Source organism: Bos taurus, chromosome 3, assembly GCF_002263795.3.
Source record: "Bos taurus isolate L1 Dominette 01449 registration number 42190680 breed Hereford chromosome 3, ARS-UCD2.0, whole genome shotgun sequence".
Lineage (NCBI taxonomy): Eukaryota > Metazoa > Chordata > Mammalia > Artiodactyla > Bovidae > Bos > Bos taurus.
In genome coordinates, this window is record NC_037330.1 from 45581372 (window position 1) to 45606158 (window position 24787).

The 24787-nt window shown below is 37.4% G+C and overlaps 1 protein-coding gene and 1 non-coding gene across 4 annotated transcripts in view; one reads left to right on the forward strand and one right to left on the reverse strand.

Annotated features, from left to right (window-relative positions):
- Window positions 1-24787, forward strand: part of DPYD (dihydropyrimidine dehydrogenase) — a 922445-nt gene that overhangs the window by 173035 nt on the left and 724623 nt on the right.
- LOC112446061 (U6 spliceosomal RNA) lies at window positions 18848-18954 on the reverse strand. The gene has a single exon (XR_003034139.1). It is a non-coding gene; the product is annotated as a U6 spliceosomal RNA (small nuclear RNA).

Consider the following 24787-nt stretch of genomic DNA (forward strand, 5'->3'; position numbering starts at 1 on the left):
TTTTGGTGACCTAACTCTTTTTGTACTCTGTGCATATTGTTTATTTCCTAATGTGCCTTATAAAAATAAGCTCAGAGGAAATACCTATTAATGATTAAGGTCATAAATTCTGGATTCAAGTTCCATCACTTGCTGGCTTGTTGCCCTATATGTTACCTGAGTTAATAATGGTGTTAGCCTTCCAGGATTGGTTTAAGACACAAAAGATGCTATAGTAAAGAGCATAGCAGGGTATATGGCACATGATAAAAACTCTGCATTTTCCAGAGCTACTGTTCGTGATAGAAAAGAACCTTTTAGTATCTTCTTCTGGAAATTAAAGAGTTAATTTAAACCAGTTTTAAATTCTTAGCTAGTTAATTAGATGATTGAGTTTCTGTTTTCTCAGGAGAACTTTCATTGTCCAAGTGAGTCTCCTTTCAGTTCAGTTCAGTTCAGAGCAGTCACTCAGTCATGTCCGACTCTGCGATCCCATGAACTGCAGCACACCAGGCCTCCTTGTCCATCACCAACTCCAAGAGTCCACCCAAACCTATGTCCATTGAGTTGGTGATGCCATCCAACCATCTCATCCTCTGTTGTCCCCTTCTCCTCCTGCTCTCAATCTTTCCCAGCATCAGGGTCTTATCAAATGAGTCAGTTCTTTGCATCAGGTGGCCAAAGTATTGTTTCAGCTTCAACATCAGTCCTTCCAATAAACACCCAGGACTGATCTTCTTTAGGATGGACTGATTGGATCTCCCTGCAGTCCAAGGGACTCTCAAGAGTCTTCGCCAACACCATAGTTCAAAAGCATCAATTCTTTGGCACTCAGATTTCTTTATAGTCCAACTCTCACATCCATGTATGACCGCTGGAAAAACCATAGCCTTGACTAGATGGACCTTTGTTGGCAAAGTAATGTCTCTGCTTTTTAATATGCTGTCTACGTTGGTCATAACTTTCCTTCCAAGGAGTAAGTGTCTTTTAATTTCTTGGCTGCAGTTACCACCTGCAGTGATTTTGGAGCCCAGAAAAATAAAGTCAGTCACTGTTTCCCCATGTGTTTGCCATGAGGTGATGGGACCAGATGCCATGATCTTAGTTTTCTGAATGTTGAGCTTTAAGCCAACTTTTTCACTCTCCTCTTTCAAATTTCATCAAGAGGCTCTTTAGTTCTTCTTCACTTTCTGCCATAAGGGCAGTGTCTTTGCATAGCTGAGGTTATTGATATTTCTCCTGACAGTCTTGATTCCAGCTTGTGCTTTCTCCAGCCCAACATTTATCATGATATACTCTGCACATAAGTTAAATAAGCAGGGTGACAATATACAGCCTTGACATACTCCTTTTAGAGATTATCCTTAGTACAATGTTGGTGAAAGTTGAGTTTTTTTTTTTTTTTTTAAGGTTGAAAAAAACTGTGATTACTTGTTTGAAACTTGATGTTCTATTTCTTTAGAAAAATTTGTATAATTGTATCCAGCTCTTGTATTCTTTGAGCTTGAAAATTATATGGAGACTGCTTCATTTTTCCTAAAAATCCTTTTCCTTCCTGCAGAATAGTGCTAATAAAGGGAAATCAAGGCAAGACCAGTAATTTCTACTTAATTTGTAAGAATCTGGGACATTCTGTCTATAAAAAGATGAATGGCTACAGAAATTCTTGTTAGTTACAATCTAGTAAATGCTATTTTTTTGTAATTTTATATGAAAAACTGAATAGAGTTTTCCTGTTTCAGATCTAATGCTTTTATTTTTTATTTAGCAAAATTATGTGATATATCATAGTTAATATAAGTATTTTGTTTCTTATCTTTTAATTACTCTAGTATGATAAATATTAATATTTATCGTATCTTGATAAATATATCTTGCTAAAATAGATTTTAGCAATTTTGTGAAATTTCTTTGAAGAAATTTGGAAAGAACCCTTATTTAGTCTTTGATAAATGGTAAACTAATACGTCCTTTTTCTTTTTAGAAAAAGATGAATTTTAAAACAAATATTTGTGATTTAGGGAATCCTACAGGCATAAAAGTTAGTTTTACTTACAGCCAAAAATGTTGAACATTTATCCATCTTGTAGTAGGAATTTAGTTTCTGTAATTGAAATATTCTCATTTTTACATGACTATGAAATAACTGGTCAACTAAACTACAAAGAAATGACTAAATTTAGAACGTGAAAAGATAGTTGAAATTTTTATGTTATCATCACAGATCTTAATGTGTCTTCTAAAATGACAATAAAAAGGATGAGTGAGTTCCTTTTACTTTTAATCTATGATTTGTGGAGAAGTTCTTGCCTATAGAATTACGTTTGGCAATGCTTGCATGAAGTGTTAGTTGCTCAGTCGTATCCGACTCTTTGCAACCACATGGACTGTAGCCCACCAAGCTCCTCTGTCCATGGAGTTCTCCTGGTAAGGTTTTGCCATTCCCTTCTCTAGGGGATCTTTCCTACCTAGGGACTGAACTGGGACTCCTGCCTTGCAGGCAGATTCTTTCCCGATTGAACCACCAAAGTACATAGGCAAAGCATTTAGAATCAGCTAACATTTAAATAAATGCTTAGAAGGGCACACTCAGGGTAAAAGTATGTTTTATGCTTCCCAATCCTATAGCTACATTATAGTGAAATTTTAAATTAATGATGTTTGACACACAGATAGACATAAAGCACTTAAAAAAAAACTGTATATCATATGTCTCATGACATTACAGAATCTAGAACTTTTAAACATAAGAGGATCTCTTGAGGCCTAGGTTCAGAACGGGTACACTGTTTGCCACATTCTTTTGGCCAAGGTATCAGGTATCAGTATCAGCTTAAAATCAAGGAGTATGGAAATAGACTACTTTCTGGTGAGAGGAGCTACAAAGTCACGTTGCAGAGTGTATAGATATGGGAAGGGGTGTAGAAATTTTTCACTGGTCTTGTTCCTGGCTTCAGTTACACATGTCTCTCCCCAAAGCAAAATTTCTTCATTCCAACTCAGCACCTTCAGAAATCTCATCCAGTTTTAGCATCATGTTAATTCCAGAGTCTTGTAAACTGCATAAATTTCTGATGTGTTTCCTCAAATGTAGCTCCAAAAAGGGGGAAAATGAGAGGAACCAAACAGTCACTGGTCCATAGTAATTCTGAAACCATGCTGGAAAAATATTATCCTGTCCCTCAACTCTAAAACAAGAGGAAATATTCCTTGATTAGGTCCTGACTTTTCCTCTGACAGTAACTTTCCAGGTCATTGCTCCCCATGGTCTGCTCTGGGGTTTTTGCTCTGCCTGGTGGTAATATCGTTCCTAATCTGTTGCTTTTCTTGGCTACTTTTGGAGCAACACTTTTCATGTTCATTTTGGCACCAGAGAAGTTTCCTGAGACTTATTCCTGCTCATAGAAAGTTGGAGCCCCAGAGATGTTTTGCAGTTTGAACAATTTAAATCTCTTTTATTACTGGCTGGTGGCTCTTTTACCTATGAAACTTACTATAAACTTTTGTGAGCTTTCTCTGGGTCTGGTATAGTTTACTGTCCACTGCAAAACCCAAACCACAGTTGTTTTCCAGAAATGGTTTTCTTTATACACTTTATTTTCCCGTTTTTTTTTTTTTTTTTTTCTGATTTGGCATCTGTGAGACCACAACTTAAAGATTTCCAGAAGCCCCTGTCCTCATTGCTTCTCTCCCCACTAGACTCCACATAATTCTTTTAGAGTTCTTAACAAAGTACCTTGAAATCATAGCCTTGACTTGCTTGTAGTCCTTGGGCATCATTTCACTTTGAAAATGTTTTGCCAGCTGGAAAGACTAGAGATGAGAAACAATTTTATTTTCCAACGTAGTTACCCTAGGCTTCTCAATATTCACTCTAATATGGCTTGCAAATAGACAAGTACTTTCTTGATTCTCTCTTTATTAAAGTGCCTTATCATATGTAGTAAGACCAATGGACATTGTGAATATATCACCTGAAAAGTCATCTTGCCAAGGTCCATAAATTCATTAGGTATTTATTATCTCACTTTAAATTTACCATAGGCCAAAGTATTACATTTATTGCTACAAAACACATCACCATTTTTTTTCCTAAGCATCCATGATAATTCCAGCACTTTTTCAATTTTTAGTAATAATTCTCTTGCATTTTTCTATCTTTTGTAAGAACTTACAGCCTCTGACTACCGCCTCATTGTAGATTGAGTACCATATATTTTAGGTTTCTGTTATAATGGTTAGTACTGAACTTCTAGGTACAGTTTTCCTATCAATTAGCTATTGTCACATAAAAAGCCACCCCCAGCTCATTGGTTTAGAATAATGTGCATATGTTATCGCTTACTAGACTATGGGTTGGGTGGAGGGTCCTGTAGATTTGTAGTAGGTTTGATTGATTTGCCATCTTTTTCACCAGTTGTTACTATCTCCTTAAGAGTAAGGCTACCAGCTACTCCCCTGTTTGTGTTCTAATCCTGTCTGAGATGTGTGAGCTGTTGACTGGAGATGGAACTTGGAAATTCTTGAGTGGATGTGTGGTATTACCTGCCACAGGTGCTTGTCTTCCACAGCTGATTCTGTGTCCTCTGAGCTTGCACCTGAATTTCTCAGATGTCCTTTCTAATTGTGTAATGACTGTGAGTATAGTGATCTTGAGATGGTCTAATAGCCTATCTGTATCCATAGCCCATAAAATGCATTAAACAAAAAATTCTGCAGACATTTTGCTGACACATGTTAAATATTCAATTTGAAACATAAACTGCAAAACATTTCCTTCCCTCAAAGTCTATAAAGATCTCCCTCATAAAGTTTATGATAGTGTCACATACTTGAAACAAAAAGCTAAGAATCTCATGAAAGTGAAAGTTAACATTTAAATCTATCATTGAATGACAGAAAGCTCAAGGCATTTAAACTTTTAAGCCTCAGAAAGGATGTGATTTTTTAATGTTTTGAGGCAGGAGAATATCATCATGAAATAAATATTTAAAGAAGATTAAGGAATTCCCTGATGGTCCAGTGGTTAGGACTCCATGCTTCCATTGCAGGGGCCACAGGTTTGATTGCTGGTCAGGGAAATAATATCCTGCATGCTGCATGGCATAAAATAAATCAATAATATTAAAAAATAAAAAAAAGATTAGCTTGGTATAATAGGCAGTTTAGATAGCATATTGAAAAGCAAAGACATTACTTTGCCAACAAAGGTCTGTCTAGTCAAGGATATGGTTTTTCCTGTGGTCATGTATGGATGTGAGAGTTGAACTGTGAAGAAAGCTGAGTGCCAAAGAATTGATGCTTTTGAACTGTGGTGTTGGAGAAGACTCTTGAGAGTCCCTTGGACTGCAAGGAGATCCATCCAGTCCATTCTGAAGGAGATCAGCCCTGGGATTTCTTTGGAAGGAATGATACTAAAGCTGAAACTCCAGTACTTTGGCCACCTCATGTGAAGAGTTGACTCACTGGAAAAGACTCTGATGCTGGGAGGGATTGGGGGCAGGAGGAAGAGGGGATGAAAGAGGATGAGATGGCTGGATGGCATCACCGACTCAATGGACGTGAGTTTGAGTGAACTCCGGGAGTTGGTGATGGACAGGGAGGCCTGGCGTGCTGCAATTCATGGGGTTGCAAAGAGTCGGACATGACTGAGAGACTGAACTGAGTACTGAGAATGAAGGAAGCGGATAGATATATTGTGTAAAACATGAAAAGATTAGTTCACACAGGAATTAAAGTATACCTAAGCCATAACATTTCATTGGTATATTAATTAATTAATTAAGTCAACAAAAACTTGTTGAATGTATATAAATTGTTGGGCATTGTGCAAAGCATGAGAGCTGCAACATGAATTAGAATTAATATCATTTTCAAGAAGGAGAGAATTATAAAATAAATCTTATACACAAAATATGGGAAGCTATTCAGAAGGCAGCATTGTAGGTGACAATAAAGTACTATAAATATTTATTCTTAGGGAAACCAGTCTTATTCCTAGAGTTTTATAATTATTATAAAGTGTAGGTTAATTATGAATAGAAACTGGTTTATTTCTTTTAGCCTAATATGTGAAAATACAAACTGATAAATAATTTTGTGTAAAGACATAAAACTAAGCTTATTATTTGGCTTGAAGCTACATGACAAGTGGTGGAAAGTATACACTGTTATTAATGTGAATATGTAATGTATATGTAATGTCACCTTTATGCTAAATCAAAACAGATGACTGTGATCTAAATCCAGATCTCATATTTAAGTGTTTTGGAATTGCACAACAGTTTCTGGGCTTGAAATGTGCTAAATGGTTAAAAGACATTTTGAGACAGCTGAGTCATTTTATCTTATACTATAGTCTAATTTCATAATGCTAGAATTTTATACATATGGATAGAATAAATATCATATGCATCTAAGAATTTTTCCCTTTCTATGCTCTTTGTTCTGTTTTCTTGTTTTTCACGTTTTCATTTCTGTACTCCTCCTCCTCATTTCATTGTTACCTTTTTCACCCTCATCAATTTTCCCCTTTTTATTCTGTCCTTTTTCCCCTTTTTTCTCAATACTTTCACCTCTTTCTTTCAGTTTCCTATTCTCCTTTTCTCCCTTCTTTCTCATGCTTTCCTTCTTACCTCAACAGATTGTCAGCAATGTTTTCTTAGTTTTTAAATATAATGATAGATTATGTCAATTCTAAATTAATAAAATATGTAGTAGCTATTAGTACAAGCAATTATGAACTGATTGGAAAAAAAATACTTGAGGATGTTTTCGCACACAATAAGTGCGTGATAATTAGGTTGTATGAAGCTTGACTTTCAGAGAGAAGATTCATAATAAATAATGAATATTGAGAATCTTAATATCCTATATGCATTTTAAAATCCTCATTTCAAGTTCTCGGGCATAAATCAAAATAATCAAGTTAATAAATCATAATAATTTAAAAAATTCATTATCTTTTTATGATGCATTCTACTGCTGGGAAATGGCTTCCTAGGTAGTGCTTGTGGTAAAGAACATGCCCGCCAATGCAGGAGACATAAGAGATGCAGGTTCGATTCCTTGGCTGGAAAGATCCCCTGGAGGAGGGCATGGCAACCCACTCCAGTATTCTTGCCTGGAGAATTCCATGGAGAGAGGAGCCTGGTGGTCTGCAGTCCATCGGGTTGCAAAGAGTTGGACATAATTGAAGCAACTTAGCATGGCAGGTCACTGCTGTGAAAAATACTCTTAATTCATTGGCAAGATTACTTAAGTCAGATTAACAAGTTTGAGCTCCTACCATGTGTGAGAAATAGTCTAGGGAACAGAATATGTTATTGGATATTATCTTTAAGAAGTTCATACTGTGAAGTTTTAAAAAGCATTGGTTGCATGTGAGTGCACATTGGGGCATGAGTGGGAGATAAATGAGATGGTAACTACAGTAATTTATTTATCTAACATTTAATATTAACCCTCTGCTACTTGCTGGACATTGTGCTAGGTATTATAGGGATGCAGAAAGACTGCAAGGAGATCCAACCAGTCCATTCTAAAGGAGATCAGCCTTGGGTGTTCTTTTGAAGGAATGATTCTAAAGCTGAAACTCCAGTACTTTGGCCACTTGATGCGAAGAGTTGACTCCTTGGAAAAGACTCTGATGCTGGGAGGGATTGGGGGCAGGAGGAGAAGGGGAAAACAGAGGATGAGATGGCTGGATGGCATCACCAACTCGATAGATGTGAGTCTGAGTGAACTCTGGGAGTTGGTGATGGACAGAAAGGCCTGGCGTGCTGCGATTCTTGGGGTTGCAAAGAGTCGGACACGACTGAGCGACTGAACTGAACTGAGAGAGGAATAAAGGTGTGCACTAATCCGAAAGTTTTACAGACTCACAGGGGTAGACAGCTGTGTAAATAAGTTTAACCAAATAAAAAAAACAGAGAAAGATAGTCACCATAACGGCACTGATCTTTTCTTTATTGGTTAATAAAGAATGTTAGAGAATGCTGTTGTTGTTAAGTATTAAAGGAGATGGGGAAGTAACATTTATTAAGCAGTTACTACTTTACAAATACTTAGGCAGACTCTAGATATTTAATCTCTTCTGGTCCTCCTAATAACGTTATAAATCCACTTGTATAGATTCAGGAGGTGAGGTTCACAACAGTTCTGACTTGTCACATTAGTAAATGAGGAGGCAGGATTGGAACCCAGATCTTTTTGACTTTTAAGATAGTATTATTTCTGTTATTGTTTTCAAGAGTCTGCACTTCATTTGACTCTTGTTGGAAAATAGTATGACTGAAATATAATAGTATGATTTGAGATATCCAGTCATATTGAAAATAAAATTATACTCTGGATAGTAAGTAATAGTAAGGTTCTATGCCGGGTGTTCGAAGGAAAGAATGAAGATAAAGATACTGGTAGAGAAGGGATCTAGATTCTAGAGGCAGAGAGATACAGGATGACAGAAATAAAAAATCTGACCTAAAGAGTAGTCAGTAGATCTTTGGAGTTCTAGGGCCTTAGGAAAGTTAGTGAAATATTTCTGAATACTAACTTAGCAAAATGTGAATATCTGTACGATTCGGTAATTCTGGCTTATAGCTTGGGTAGCAACAAACAAAATACAAGCCAAAAGACTTAATTCCCAAGAGACACATACCAGGTACGGAGGTGTTGGGGTGAGTAGGAACACCAACAAGCAGAATGTGTAAGGGAATGCATAAGTTTCTTTTGAATATATATTTGGGCTTCAGCTCTTCATAGACATTATTCAATTCTCATGATTCTAAGGTAAATATTACCTCATTTTCTGGATGAAGAAGGTAGACATAGACGGATTAGGTGGATTACCCAAACCCACAGCTTTCAAGTAACAGTGACAGGATATAGGCCATATTTTCTGGCCCCTGTTTTATTCCAGTACACTTTCAAAAAGGAGTTTGCTGTTTTCTGTGCAGGAGGCTAAAATGACATGATAAAGATAGAACTAAATGGGAATTTCTGGCTGAGGTGTAGGTAGAGGAGGTCAGTTTGTAACATTTAAAATTGGAGTTAAATAACTTTCTTAATGACTTTTTAGTTCAAAATTAAGTCAGATTGCCAAGAAATACAGTGTGAAGGAATTGGAAACATTCTATATCCTCATCACTTAATGTAGCTGGACATCCTGGACCAGATGAAGGTTGTCAAATATTTTACCATTTTTATGACTGTGAGTTGGATTTCTTTCAAGTTCTTCACATTAAAATAAGGGTTTCCATGTTACCAATGAAATTTTAGGAGAGGTCTCACTATTGGGTTCAGACTCTGTTTAATTTATTGAAAGATGCGCTTTTCTCATTAAAAAAAAAATCTTTATAGTTTAAAATTTTGGTGATTCTTTATCAACTCCTTAAACTGAATGTGGTATTTATAATTTTTCTTAAGAATTTTCCTTTGATAATCTCATAATATTTAAGAAACATGTGAGGAGGACACTGGACCATGGCCCACTTTAGAGACCACTTGATCATATAACCTTGCCTTTAACATAAGAAAACAGAGACTTAATCCAGTTAAATGATGGGATCAGGATTATGTAATTTGTTCCTAACATGATAGGAACTGGAAAGGCCTCTTTGTCCAGTGCTCTTGCAGTGCAAAGGAACATTGAAATTCCTTCTTGATTCTTGAATTTGTCTTCCCTGAGAGTTTATTTTTAGGTGTCTTTGCCTCATGACTGAATCATTTTGTGATGGGAAATGTCTATAATGATTTCATCAATCAGGGGGAAGTGTTCCTTTTTCTTGGGCAGTATATATTATGGGAATCCAGTAGTGCCGACAAAAGAAATGGTTAGTGCCAAGCTGTCTTTTGGGGCATTCATTTGGTAAGGCTATGTGGAAAATGAGGATCATTTTTCTCCTAAAGAGACTGTACAATTTACATCTTCTTGGAATCCACAGAGAAACTTGGTAAATATTATAAATATTTCCTCTGGAAGCAGATATACATTAAGATGTATGTTTTTCAAGTTAGCTGCGTCATAAATACTTTATATACTGTATTTAAATCTGAATTATAATTCTCTAAATTACTTTTAAATATATGAAAAGGGGAAGGTCTTAACAAGGCAAAAATATTCCTGTTTATAGTAATGTGAAGTAAATTACCCTGTAAAATGTTTAATTTTCCCAAGATACAAATAACATAAACCCTCAAAAACCAAGCAAGTGCATAGTCTTTATTATTATTATTCATTTATTTATTCAGCAAACATTTTTGAGCACCTGGTATGGCTAGCTGCTGGAAGTCCCAGGCTAAATCTGTAGTCTCTCAGCCCTTGTCAGCCACCCTCCCCATCAGTTCCTGCTCCAGGCACCAGCGCCCTTCAAAGCCTTCAACCTCTGAGCCTCCTGCCATCTCCTAGCATCTGTACATCTGTTTCCTTTGCCTCCTCCCTTCGTCTCCTTGCTTGGGGGTAACTCCTACTCATCCCTGTGATGGCAGGAAGAATTCCCTGATCTCCCGATCCCATTGCTCTGTGCTATTATAATTCATCTTCATCTTTAGAGTGAAATGTTTGCTTAACCCTAATATGCAGGTATCTATGTTTAACCCTAAGGAAGTATCTATGTCTGTTTTTCTAGCCATCAGTTTCTCATGACTTACAGATGCTCAGTGTTTTTTGAATGAATAAAATTTATCTTCTGAGACATATCAGCTATTTGGGGATACAGTTTAAAAAATCTGGTAAAAGATGAAAATGTGGGTATATGAAGTAAATTAATTACCTTTAAGAGGAGAAAATGAGGTAGTTGAGGGAGGCTTCTCAAGAGGAGAGATACCTAAGCTCCATTCTGAAGAATGCCCAAGAATTTGCCAGAAGAGGAACATGAGTGAGGAGTCCTGCATTTTATATTGAAGGAAACATAACAGCAAAGGCAGAAAATTAGGAAGAATATGACATGTTTACCTAAAGATACTGCTTTTGTATCAGTGTTACCAAAATCAATACTGTACTGTCGTCTTACATATAGAACTTTAACAACACTTCTTCAATAAAAAGGATTTATACACTCACTATTCTGAAAGAACAGATTCATATCTTCCTAGCTTGTGAAGCAATTTCCTCTTCATGAAATTGTTCTGAAAAATTCACCTTAAAAAATATGAAGAAAGGAGCAGTTGGGACATTTCACAGCTTGAGTAAAAAGGTAGTACATAAGAAAAATTATTCTCTAAAAATATTTAAAAATGAGTTTTTCTGTTTACTTAAAGTAGAAAATTTAGATATCCCATCATATGAAATGCATTCATGTGTTGAAAAAGTATCCATTTTAGATGCAGGAAATAATAGAAGCAAAAAGTTATACCTCTATCAGAGGTGCTTCCTTTGACAAAGCAAGATTCATTTGCCTTCCTTCCCACTCTTACCACCCTAGGTTCCAAAGCCTTTTTTCTTTGTAGACGTATAAATTTGTCTACACTAACTACACAAATAGAGAATTGGTTACTAACTGTCTCACTTAAGCTATTTATAATGAACTAAAGAAGAGATCATTTGGACAAATGAGGTACGGACGCCAAATCATGGCTGAGTTTGTCCCATCATGCTAATAGCATATCTGTAGAGATCAGTTTATGTTTGGCTTTATTATGTGACTGCTGTTTTCATGATCAAACTTGTGGATACACATAATAATTACATCTTACATGTTTGACTTCATATAATCTTATGGTTACACATTCTGTTTCTATTCAGAGTGATATCAGTTCACTTCTGTATTCCACAGACTCTTCTTGAATTGGTTTGGAAGATATTCATACTTTTAAAAATGTTCTCAAATTATCATTTATAAGGCAACTTTTATGAACATGACATTATTGCTGGTCCTCTTCTTAATTGTCTTATTTTGTTTTCGCAGTAACCTGTGTAGTAGATATTATTTTACAGTTATATCTTACAGTTACATCATAACATTGTGCTTTTCAGTAGCTGTGGAAAAGAAGTACTCATTTATTCCATTGCATTCTCTATTGTTCCTAGACAATAATGATTTACAACAGTGATTTGTATCATTGAGCCTTTATTATGTGGCAGGCCCTAAATGTTTTACATATATTAATTTAAGCAATTCTCCCTATAATGGTATAGTGTCTAGCCTATAATTAGCAAGTTAGATGAGGAAGCTGAGGGCACAGACTATTTAAATAATTATTCTAAGATCACAAAGCTAGTGAGTGATAGAGTCCAGATTTAAGTCTAGAATCCATCAAAGTATATTGTCTTTTATGGTATTGTATTGTCTTGTGATGACTACCTACTGGCTGGTGTGTGGTTAAAGGAAGAGATATCAGATGAAAGAGATGATCTGTTTGTGATTGAGATGAACCTAAAAGTAATTGGGCAGAGGGCTCAATGATACTTTCATTTGTTGTTTCTATTTAGTTGCCCAGTTGTGTCTGACTCTTGTCACCACAGGGATTTGAGATCTTCCAGGCAAGAACACTGGAGTGGGTTGCCATTTCGTTTCTCCAGGGGATCTTCCTGACACAGGGATCAAATACTCATTCAGTTCAGTTCAGTTCAGTCGCTCAGTCGTGTCTGACTCTTTGCAACCCCATGAATCACAGCACGCCAGGCCTCCCTGTCCATCACCAACTCCTGGAGTTCACTCACCTCACATCCATCGAGTCAGTGATGCCATCCAACCATCTCATCCTCTGTCATCCCCTTCTGCTCCTGTCCCCAATCCCTCCCAGCATCAGAGTCTTTTCCAATGAGTTAACTCTTTGCATGAGGTGGCCAAAGTATTGGAGTTTCAGCTTTAGCATCCTTCCTTCCAAAGAATGCCCGGGGCTGATCTCCTTTAGAATGGACTGGTTGGATCTCTTTGCCATCACCTGCCCCCATCTCCTGCACTGCAGACAGGTTCTTTACCAGTGAGCACTGGGGAAGCCCATATCAGTTCAGTTCAGTTGCTCAGTAGTGTCCAACTCTTTGCGACCCCATGAACCGCAGCCTGCCAGGCCTCCCTGTCCATTGCCAACTGCTGGAATTTACCCAACCCATGTCCACTGAGTCAATGATGCCATCCAACCATCTCATCCTCTGTCACCCCCTTCTCCTCCTTCCCTCAATATTTCCCAGCCTCAGGGTCTTTTCCAATGAGTCAGCTCTTTGCATCAGGTGGCCAAAGTACTGGAGTTTCAGCTTCAACATCAGTCCTTCCAATGAACACCCAGGACTGATCTCCTTTAGGATGGACTGGTTGGATTTCCTTGCAGTCCAAGGGACTATCAAGAATCTTCTCCAACAGTTCAAAAGCAACAATTCTTTGGTGATGGTGTGAAGAAAGCGATTCCTCAACTTTCTTTATAGTCCAACTCTCACATCCATACATGACCACAGGAAAAACCATAGCCTTGACTAGACGGACCTTTGTTGGCAAGATAATGTCTCTGCTTTTTAAAATATACTGTCTAGGTTGGTCATAACTTTCCTTCCAAGGAGTAAGTGTCTTTTAATTTCATTGCTGCAGTGGCCATCTGCAGTGATTTTGGGGCCCAGAAAAATGAAGTCAGCCACTGTTTCCACTGTTTCCGCATGTATTTGCCATGAAATTATGGGACCGGATGCCATGATTTTAGTTTTCTGAGTGTTGAGCTTTAAGCCAACATTTTCACTCCCCTATTTCACTTTCATCAAGAGGTTCTTTAGTTCTTCATTTTCTGCCATAAAGGCGATGTTATCTGCATATCTGAGGTTACTGATATTTCTCCTGGCAATCTTGATTCCAGCTTATGCTTCCTCCAGCCCAGCGTTTCTTTTGATGTATGTTGCATATAAGTTAAATAAGCAGGGTGACAATATACAGCCTTGATGTACTCTTTTCCTATTTGGAACCAGTCTGTTGTTCCATGTCCAGTTCTAACTGTTGCTTCCTGACCTGCATACAGGTTTCTCAAGAGGCAGGTCAGATGCTCTGGTATTTCCATCTCTTTAAGACTTTTCCACAGTTTATTGTGATCAACAGAGTCAAAGGCTTTGGCATGGTCAATAAAGCAGAAATAGATGTTTTTCTGGAACTCTCTTGCTTTTTCTATGATCCAGCAGATGTTGGCAATTTGATCTCTGGTTCCTCTGCGTTTTCTAAAACCAACTTGAACATCTGGAATTTCAAGGTTCATGTATTGCTGAAGCCTGGCTTGGAGAATTTTGAGCATTACTTTACTAGCATGTGAGATGAGTACAATTGTGCGGTAGTTTGAGCATTCTTTGTCATTGCCTTTTTTGGGGATTGGAATGAAAGCTGACCTTTTCCAGTCCTGTGGCCACTGCTGAGTTTTCCATATTTGCTGGCATCTTGAGTTCAGCACTTTCACAGTGTCATCTTTCAGGATTTGAAATAGCTCAACTGGAATTCCATCACCTCCACTATCTTTGTTCGTAGTGATGCTTCCTAAGGCTCACTTGACTTCACATTCCAGGATGTCTGGCTCTAGGTGAGTGATCATACCATCGTAATTATCTGGGTCATGAAGATCTTTTTTGTACAGTTCTTCTGTGTATTCTTGCCACCTCTTCTTGCCATATCTTCTGCTTCTTGTAGGTCCCTACAATTTCTGTCCTTTATTGAGCCCATGTTTGCATGAAATATTCCCTTGGTATCTCTAATTTCTTGAAGAGATCTCTGGTCTTTTCCATTCTGTTGTTTTCCTCTATGTCTTTGCACTGATCGCTGAGGAAGGCTTTCTTAACTCTCCTTGCTATTCTTTGGAACTCTGCATTCAGATGCTTATATCTTTCCTTTTCTCATTTGCTTTTCACTTCTTTTCTTTTCACAGCACTTTGCCAGGCCTCCTCAGACAGCCATTTTGCTTTTTTTCATTTCTTTTTCTTGGGGGTGGTCTTGATTTCTGTCTCCTGTACAATGTCACGAACCTCCATCCATGGTTCATCAGGCACTCTGTCTATCAAATCTATTCCCTTAAATCTATTTCTACTTCCACTGTGTAGTCATAAGGGATTTGATTTAGGTCATACCTAAATGGTCTAGTAGTTTTCCTTACTTTTTTCAATTTAAATCTGAATTTGGCAATAAGGATTTCATGATCCAAGCTGCAGACAACTCCTGGTCTTGTTTTTGCTGACTGTGTAGAGCTTCTCCATCTTTGGCTGCAAAAAATATAATAAGTCTGATTTCGATGTCGACCATCTGGTGATGTCCATGTGTCTTTTCTTGTGTTGTTGGAAGAGAGTGTTTGCTATGACCAGTGCATTCTCTTGGCAGAACTCTATTAGCCTTTGCCTGCTTCATTGTCTACTCCAAGGCCATATTTGCCTGTTATTCCAGTTGTTTCTTGACTTCCTACTTTTGCATTCCAGTCCCCTATAATAAAAAGGACATCTTTTTTGGGTTTTAGTTCTAGAAGGTCTTGTAGGTCTTCATAGAACCCTTCAACTTCAGTTTCTTCGGTGTTACTGGTCGAGGCATAGACTTGAATTACTGTGATATTGAATGGTTTGCCTTGGAAACGAACAGAGATCATTCTGTGGTTTTTGATATTGCACCCAAGTACTACATTTCAGACTCTTGTTGACTATGATGACTACTCCATTTATTCTAAGGGATTCCTGCCCACAGTATTAGATATAATGGTCATCTGAGTTAAGTTCACCCATTCCAGTCCATCTTAGTTCACTGATTTCTAGAATGTTGATGCTCACTCTTGTCATCTTCCTGGGGAAGCCCAGATACTAAGTAGCAAATACTTTCCATTCTTTTATTTTATGTAAGCCCTGTATTACTTGGCATATTTGTTATTTAGTTGCTAAGTTGTGTCCAACTATTTGTGACGCCATGGACCACAGCACACCAGGCTTTCCTGTCCTTCACTTTCTCCTGGGGTTTGCTCAAACTCATGTCCATTGAGTTGACGATGCCATCCAACCATCTCATTGCCTGTCACCCCCTTCTCCTCCTGCCATCAATATTTCCAAGCACCAGGGTCTTTTCCAATGCTCTTCTCATTAGGTGGCCAATGTATAGGAGTTTCAGCTTCAGCATTAGTCCTTCAAATGAATATTCATGGTTGATTTCCTTTAGGATTGACTGATTTGTTTTCCTTGCTGTCCAAGGGACTCTCAAGAGTCTTCTCCAGCACCACAGTTTGACAGCATCAATTCTTCTGCACTCAGCCTTCTCTGTGGTTCAACTTGCCCATCCATACATGACTGCTGGAAAAATCATAGCTTTGACTATTCAGTACACACACACGCACACAGACACACACACACACAGACACACACACAGACACACACACACACACACACACACATACATATTGTAGAGAAACAAATCTGTTCATTGTGTCCTTAGCAGTCTACTGGGAACTGAAGCTAGAGGAGTGAACAGTGAGGCAACTATATACATCCCTCACCTCTCCATTATCACACCTTCTCCTCATCTGAGAATGTCTGCTCATTTGCCTGAAGTCTCCACTGTGACCTTTTTGAGGGCAGAACCCAAGTCTTACTCATCATGCTTACTCCCGAACAGCAAATTGCAAATCCTCAACAAATAACAAGTGCTCTATAGATATTTATTGACTGAAAAAAAAAGGGAAGGAAGGAAATGAATGAAAAAACAAGGAAAATAGTGCGTTACGATTCCATAGACCACAAACATTAAGTTCTATTAATTTCATTCAAATTCTTTATTTAAATTTCTTAAATTTAATGGTGCTTGTGACAAAGTATGACAGCATTGGCAGTGTTATAACAGTCTTCATTAGAATTGTTAGCTCAGTCACTCAGTCATTTCTGACTGTTTGTAACCCCATGGACTGCAGCAAACTAGGCCTCCCTGTCCATCACCAACTCACAAAACTTGCTCAAACTCATGTCCATCGAGTGGGTGATGCCATCCAACCATCTCATCCTCTGTCCTCCCCTTCTCCTCCTGCCTTCAGTCTTTCCCAGAATCAGGGTCTTTTCCAGTGAGTCGGTTCTTCGCATCAGATGGCCAAAGTATTGGAGTTTCAGCTTCAGCATCAGTCCTTCAATGAATATTCAGGACTGATTTCTTTTAGGATGGACTGGTTGGATCTCCTTGCAGTCCAAATGACACTCAAGAGTCTTCTCCAAAACCATACTTCAAAAACATAAATTCTTTGGTGCTCAGCTTTCTTTATGGTCCAACTCTCACATCCGTACATGACTAGCCGGACTTTGTTGGCAAAGTAATGTCTCTGCTTTTTAATATGCTGTCTAGATTTGTCACAGCTTTTCTTCCAAGAGACAAGCGTCTTTTAATTTCATGGCTGCAGGCACCATCTTCAGTGATTTTGGAGCCGAAGAAAATAAAGTCTCTCCCTGTTTCCATTTTTTTCCCTTCTATTTGCCATGAAGTGATGGCAGTATTGCCATGGTTTAGTTTTTGAATGCTGAGGTGTTTTTTTTTAATTAATTAATTTATTTTAATTGGAGGCTAATTACTTAACAATATTGTAGTGGTTTGTGCTATACATTGATATGAATCAGCCATAGGTGTACATGTGTCCCCCACCCCTAAGCCCCCTCCCTCCTCCCTCCCCTTCTCATCCCTCAGCATCATCCCAGTGCACCAGCCCTGAGCACCCTGTCTCATGCATCAAACCTGACTGGAGATCTATTTCACATATGTTAATATACATGTGTCAATGCTATTCTCTCAAATCATCCCACCTTGCCTTCTCCCACAGAGTCCAAAAGTCTGTTCTTTATATCTGTGTCTCTTTTGCTGTTCATTGTTACCATCTTTCTAAATTCCATATATATGTGTTAATATACTGTATTGGTGTTTTTCTTTCTGACTTACTTCATTCTGTATAATAGGCTCCAGTTCTGTCCACCTCATTAGAACTGATTCAAGGGCATTCTTTTTAATAGCTGAGTAATATTCCATTGTGTATATGTACAACGGCTTTCTTATCCATTCATCTGCCGATGGATATCTAGGTTGCTTCCATGTCCTAGCTATTGTAAACAGTGCTGCGATGAATATTGGGGTATGCGTGTCTCTTTCAATTCTGGTTTCCTTGGTGTGTATTCCCAGCAGTGGGATTGGTGGGTCATATGGCAGTTCTATTTCCAGATTTTAAAGGAATCGCCACACTATTCTCCATAATGGCTGTACTAGTTTGCATTCCCACTCTCCCAGGGTAAGAGTTCCCTTTTCTCCACACCCTGTCCAGCATTTATTGCTTGTAGATTTTTGGATAGCAGCCATTCTGACCAGCATGAGATGGTACCTCATTGTGGTTTTGATTTCCATTTCTCTGATAATGAGTGATGTTGAGCATCTTTTCATGTGTTTGTTAGCCATCTGTATGTCTTCTTTGGAGAACTGTCTGTTTAGTTCTTTGGTCCATTTTTTGATTGGGTCATTTATTTTTCTGGAATTGAACTGCATGTGCTGCTTGTATATTTTTGAGATTAATTCTTTGTCAGTTGCTTTGTTTGCTATTATTTTCTCCCATTCTGAAGGCTGTCTTTTCTCCTTGCTTATAGTTTCCTTCATTATGCAAAAGCTTTTAAGTTTAATTAGGTCTCATTTGTTTATTTCTGTTTTTTTTCCATTACTGTGGGAGGTGATAGAGGCTCCTGCTGTGATTTATGTCAGAGAGTGTTTTGCCTATGTTTTCCTCTAGGAGTTTTATAGTTTCTGGTCTTACATTTAGATTTTTATTCTATTTTAAGTTTAATTTTGTGTATCGTGTTAGAAAGTGTTCTAGTTTCATTCTTTTACAAGTGGTTGACCAGTTTTCCCAGCACCACTTGTTAAAGAGATTGCCTTTTCTCCATTGTATATTCTTGCCTCCTTTGTCAAAGATAAGATGTCCAAAAAATATGGAACGCTTCATGAATTTGCATGTCATCCTTGTTCGGGGGCCATGCTAATCTTCTCTGTATTGTTCCAATTTTAGTGTATGTGCTGCCAAAGTGAGCACTGAATGCTGTTTTAAGCCAGGTTTTTGACTGTCCTCTTTCAGTTTCATCAAGGGACTCTTCAGTTCCTTTTCGCTTTCTTCCATATGGTGGTGTCATCTGCATATCTGAGGTTATTGATATTTCTCCTGGTAAACTTGATTCCAGCTTGTGCTTCATCCATCCTGGCATTTCTCATGATGTACTCTGCATGGAAGTTAAATAAACAGGGTGACAATATACAGCCTTGATGTACTCCTTTCCTAATTTGGAACCAGTCTGTTGTTCCATGTCTGGTTCTAACTGTTGCTTCTTGACCTGCATGCAGATTTCTCAGGAGGCAGTTCAAGTGGTCTGGTATTCCCATCTCATTCAGAATTTTCCACAGTTTATTGTGATCTACACAGTCAAAGGGTTTGGCATAGTCAATAAAGCAGAAATTGATGTTTTTCTGGAACTGTCTTCCTTTTTTGATGATCCAGCGGATGTTGGCAATTTGATCTCTGGTTCCTCTGCATTTTCTAAATCTAGCTTGAGCATCTGGAAGTTCTTGGTTCACGCATTGCTGAAGCCTGGCTTGGAGAATTTTGAGCATTACTTTGCTAGCATGTGAGATGACTGCAATTGTGTGGTAGTTTGAACATTATTTGGCATTGCCTTTCTTTGGGATTGGAATGAAAACTGACCTTTTCTGGTCTTGTGGCCATTGCTGAGTTTTCCAAATTTTCTGGCATATTGGGTGTAGCACCTTAACAGTATCATGTTTTAGGATTTGAAATAGCTCCACTGGAATTCCATCACCTCCACTAGCTTTGTTCATAGGGATGCTTCCTAAGACCCACTTGACTTTAGACTCCAGGATGTCTGGTTCTAGGTGAGTGCTCACACCACCATGGTTATCTGGGTCATGAAGATTATGTGTGTGTGTGTGTGTGTGTGTGTGTGTGTGTGTGTGTGTGTGTAGTTCTTCTGTGTAATTTTGCCACCTCTTCATAATATCTTCTGCTTCTGTTAGGTCCATACCATTTCTGTCCTTTATTGTGCCCATGTTTGCATGAAATGTTCCCTTGGTATCTCTGATTTTCTTGAGGAGATCTCTAGTCTTTCCCATTCTATTGTTTTCTGCTATTTCTTTGCACTGATCACTTAGGAAGGCTTCCTTATCTCTCTTTGCTAGTATTTGGACTCTGAATTCAGATGGGTATATCTTTCCTTTTCTCCTTTTCCTTTAACGTCTCTTCTTTTCTCATCTATTTGTCCTCCTCAGACAACCATTTTGACTTTTTGCATTTCTTTTTCTTGGGGATGGTCTTGATCACTGCCTCCTGTACAATGTCACAAATCTCTGTCCATAGTTTTTCACGCAGTCTGTCTATCAGAGCTAATCCCTTGAATCTATTTGTCACCTTCACTATATAATCATAAGGAATTTGATTAGAAGTGTAGTCAATGGAATTTTCTGTGTTTACAAAATTATATATGATTTATCTTTAGTTTTTTATTTTCCTGCTTTTAGAGTTTAAATAATATACTGTAGGCAGCTAATTTTCATGACTGTGTTCAAGGTATTATATCTGAACATTGTATCCTTTGGCTTCTAAGCCAGTTTTTTTCAAAATATTCTAATAATGATCAGACTATCATCACATTAGTTCATTTCCAGGCAGTGCTATTGTCTGAAACCCTGGTCTACCTTAAGATATGAATTAAATTAAGAAGATTAAACATTTATATCCTTATCTGTTTTTCTCTCATATTCATTAATTTCCTGAAAATCTCCGTATTCTTCATGTGAGATGTCATCATTGACTCTTAGACATTAAACTCCCAAGGAGTGAAATAGTGTATAAGTCACTCCATTCTAAACCTCGTGGGAAGTAATAGTAGACTGGACAACATCTTTAATTGAGCAATTTTGGTCTTACCTGGAGTCTCTTTGTCTAATATATAATGTTGCAAATGCTATATAGTGACAGAATTATTTTAGACTGGTAATGACTATAGATGCTGAATACATTTTATCTATTTTGACTCATGTTTGTGATATCTTTAGGTTGTTTCTATTTGTTTTCCTTTGTTTATCTGGTATTTTTATTGAGAAGATTAATCTTAGTGATCTCTGTAGGTAATTTAGTATAAAAAATGCTTTGTAAAGGATTACATGATCTGTAAGTATTATTGCTGGGTATGCTGTGAAACAGATAAGGAGTTTTGTTAGATTGCATTTGAAACCAGCCATGTGTGGCATATATTGTATAAGAAGGTCTACAACATATATTGTTCTTTATATTATATCAGAAATTTTCTCAAATTCTCACTGTGACTATCACTATGGAAACTACTGCAGAAATGAAATTATGATACCCACAGTCTTGACTTTGGAGAACATCAGACCTAGATGGATAAGAGTCCTCAATCTGGCTTTCCATTCCACAACCTGGAGGCAAGCCCTGACTTCACCAGACACTATTATGATTTTAGAAGAGAAAACTGGGAATCACAGGCCTTTGAGAAATGTTGGTTAACTTTGTTTAAAATTGGGGTATAGTTTCCTTACAATATTGTACAGTTTCTGTTGTACAATGAAGTGAATCAGCTATATGTATACATATATCCTCTCTCTCAGACCTCCCTTTCCCCCATCTCACCCTTTTAGATCACCCCAAAGCACAGAGCTGAGTTCCCTGTGCTGTATAGCAGGTTCCCACTAGCTGTCTGTCTTACACATTGGGAGGGTATATATGTCAATCCCAGTCTCCCAGTTCATCACAGTTCCCCTTCCCCACCCCGTGTCCATATGTCCATTCTCTAAGTCTGTGTGTCTATTCCTGCCCTGCAAATAGGTTCCTCTGTACCATTTTTCTAGATTCCATATGTATGCATGAATATATGATATTTGTTTTTCTGTATGATTTACTTCACTCTGTATAGAGACTCTTGGTCCATCCACATCTCTACAAATGACCCAGTTTCATTCCTTTTATGTCTGTTAGCTTAATGATCACCAGGATCACAGAAATGGACAATAAAATATTTTACACTTAAATCAGAGAAGAAAATTTTGTGCCTTATTATCTTAAAATGAGAATAAAAAGTTTCTACCACATCAGATTATCATAAAGCCATAGTGAATTAATATTTATGTCTTCCTCACTGAGTGGTTATGAAAATTAAGTGGGTTAGTATTTATAAAACACATAGAACACAACTGGCATATAGCAACTCATATACTAAATAAATTAAAACAAATATAAATATCTTTTACTGTAAGCATATATTATTTACATAAGTTCGAAAGGAAGTTATTAAAATTGTTTTCCGAAACATTAAAAGAAGTGACTGGTACATTTCCAAAATTCTGGTTGGCTTTTTCAGCCAATTTAAAATTAATTTATTTCCAAGCAGACCTACCACAAAGACAAGGAACCCAAACATTTTCTCAGTGGAGAAGGATTCAGAGAACAGAAAATCAACTGTTAGTGTCCAGTGTAATCATTACTTTCATAAAAGAATCCACAGGGTGCTCTGGAAGATGAAAATGGTAAGAACCAGGGGGCTCCATGAGAGACATTGGAGATGAATTCTGTAGCTCTTCAGGCAAGGGAAGATCATGTTGGAATACACAGAGGTTGAAAAATGATGACCTGGTCACAAAACTACAGAGTTCCAGAGTCGGTCAGTTGTTGCAGCTGGAGCTGGAGGAATGCAGTAGGCAGGGGCCAAGTTCAAAGGCCATTGTACTGTATGCCAGTTCTCCTTTTAAGCAAGAGAATGTCATAATCAGTTATGGGTTTTAAAAAGATCAGCTGGATTGCGTATAATACTTAAAATTTTTTTGTGCTGAATGCAGTTTTCTTTTACTTAAATTTTTTTTTGTGCTGAATGCAGTTTTCTTTTACTTAGGGTAATCAACATAGATTTAACTATGTAAAAGGAATGAATATTTAAAGTATGCTTTAAGGCTTTTACTTTTAAATAAGGAAGAGTGACATTATTTTTATAAAGTGAAGCTTTTAGACAAATTTTTATGGGCTCCACACATGAAACTGAACACTAGTACCAATAGTTGGAAAATTCAAGGATGGTCATTGCTCTCCATATTTGTTCTTTTATCACCTCAAGTATTGCAATAACTGTTGCACTTACAAAGACAAAAATACTGGACAGAATTCTCTTTTACATGAAGTAAGTCTGGTATATTTTTAAATCAATATCTTCCATACATTTTTACACAAATGTTCTTTTTTCATGATCAATATATCCCACATATCTAGGAATTGTATTTTATTTGTAGATTATACTGTTTGACTTTGTTTCTCTTTTACATGTTTATTAGAAATCAGATAAAAATCTGCCAACATTACTGTTAGTCTTATATTTTTTCTGAAATTACCTGCAAATTCATAAATTATAAAGCTTTTTCAGTTTTGAAATTTGCTGTGACTAATATAAATTACTTTTTTTGGTTGGCCTTCCTAAGGGAGCATCATTGACATTAAGGTAAACATATAACAGGTGTTTCAAAGTTTGAAAATATAATTTGCACATCATATGGATATGTTATGAGGAAGAATGTCTTCTTTCTAAGAAGCCTGGAAGGATTCTCAATATAAATCAAAGAGTTTATGACACTACTGGGGAAATAGTCCAGGTGAAATAAGATTATTGAGTAGTAGGAAAGCTGTAATAAAAACTGTCAGTACTGTCACCCAGTTCTCTCTAAGGTCTGTAAAGGATCAAAAGTGTATTGAGCATCATGTAACAGCTGTCTAGAATGTGAGGGGAACCACAATTGTGCTCAGCAACAATATGCTGGTTTGAAAAATAATTACATATGGCTTGTTGTAGTTAAATTAAAAATAGCAGGTTAGACTGTAGATGTATTGCAAATCTTGGATTTTTCAAAATGACTGCATGCTTAACTGAACATGTTGTTGTTAGTTGCTCAGTCATTTTCGACTCTGCGACCCATGGACCTGTCAGACTCCTCCATCCATGGAATTTTCCAGGCAAGAATACTGGAGTGGGTTGCCATTTCCTTCTCCAGACTAAGCATGTGATTGATCTTTATTACGAGTGTATGTGATCGCATGTACATTCAATCAATTCAGTTCAGTTTCAGTCACTCAGTTGTGTCTGACTCTTAGTGACCCCATGGACTGCAGCACACCAGGCTTCCCTGTCAATCACCTTATTCAAATTTAAATGGTATATAAATCATAGATATTTTCTTAATTGTAAACAGTTATCTAAGGAAATATTTTATTTGTTCATAGATAGCATATTTTGTTAAGGCAAAGTGCTACTCTACCCTGGAGGGTAAGAAATACTCTGTCACCATCTCTTCAGGTGGTAGCAATGGAAAAGCGAAAGGGAGAAATATGCCTTACACAGGCATTGAAAATATAGGTAATATGTGGTTCAGCAAGAAAGGAAAGCCTCTTTCACAAGGATTCTCATATTTACTCATTTCTTTCATTACTTTCTCAAGTATACATTCATAACAAGATCAGTTACACCTTTAGTTAGGATATATCCATTTTTCAAAAGCTCAAACCTCACAGTATATTGAATTGCCCAACCTATCATCTTTAATTTAACTTATTTTGGGGAGGAGAATATGTTTGCCTCATAGTATTAGCATAAAGAAACAACAAGAAGCCTCAAGAGGAAAGGATTCTGTATAAATAACACTGGATCACTGATGAGATTGACATGCATTTTAGCAGTTTGATCCCTGAAGAAATGCAATAACAGGAATTTTCCATAAGCATCTGTGAGCAACTGTACATGTGCCAGCTACAAGCATAGATATGGAGAACCAGTGTTGGGTCATTCTCTCTGCCCTGGTTGAAC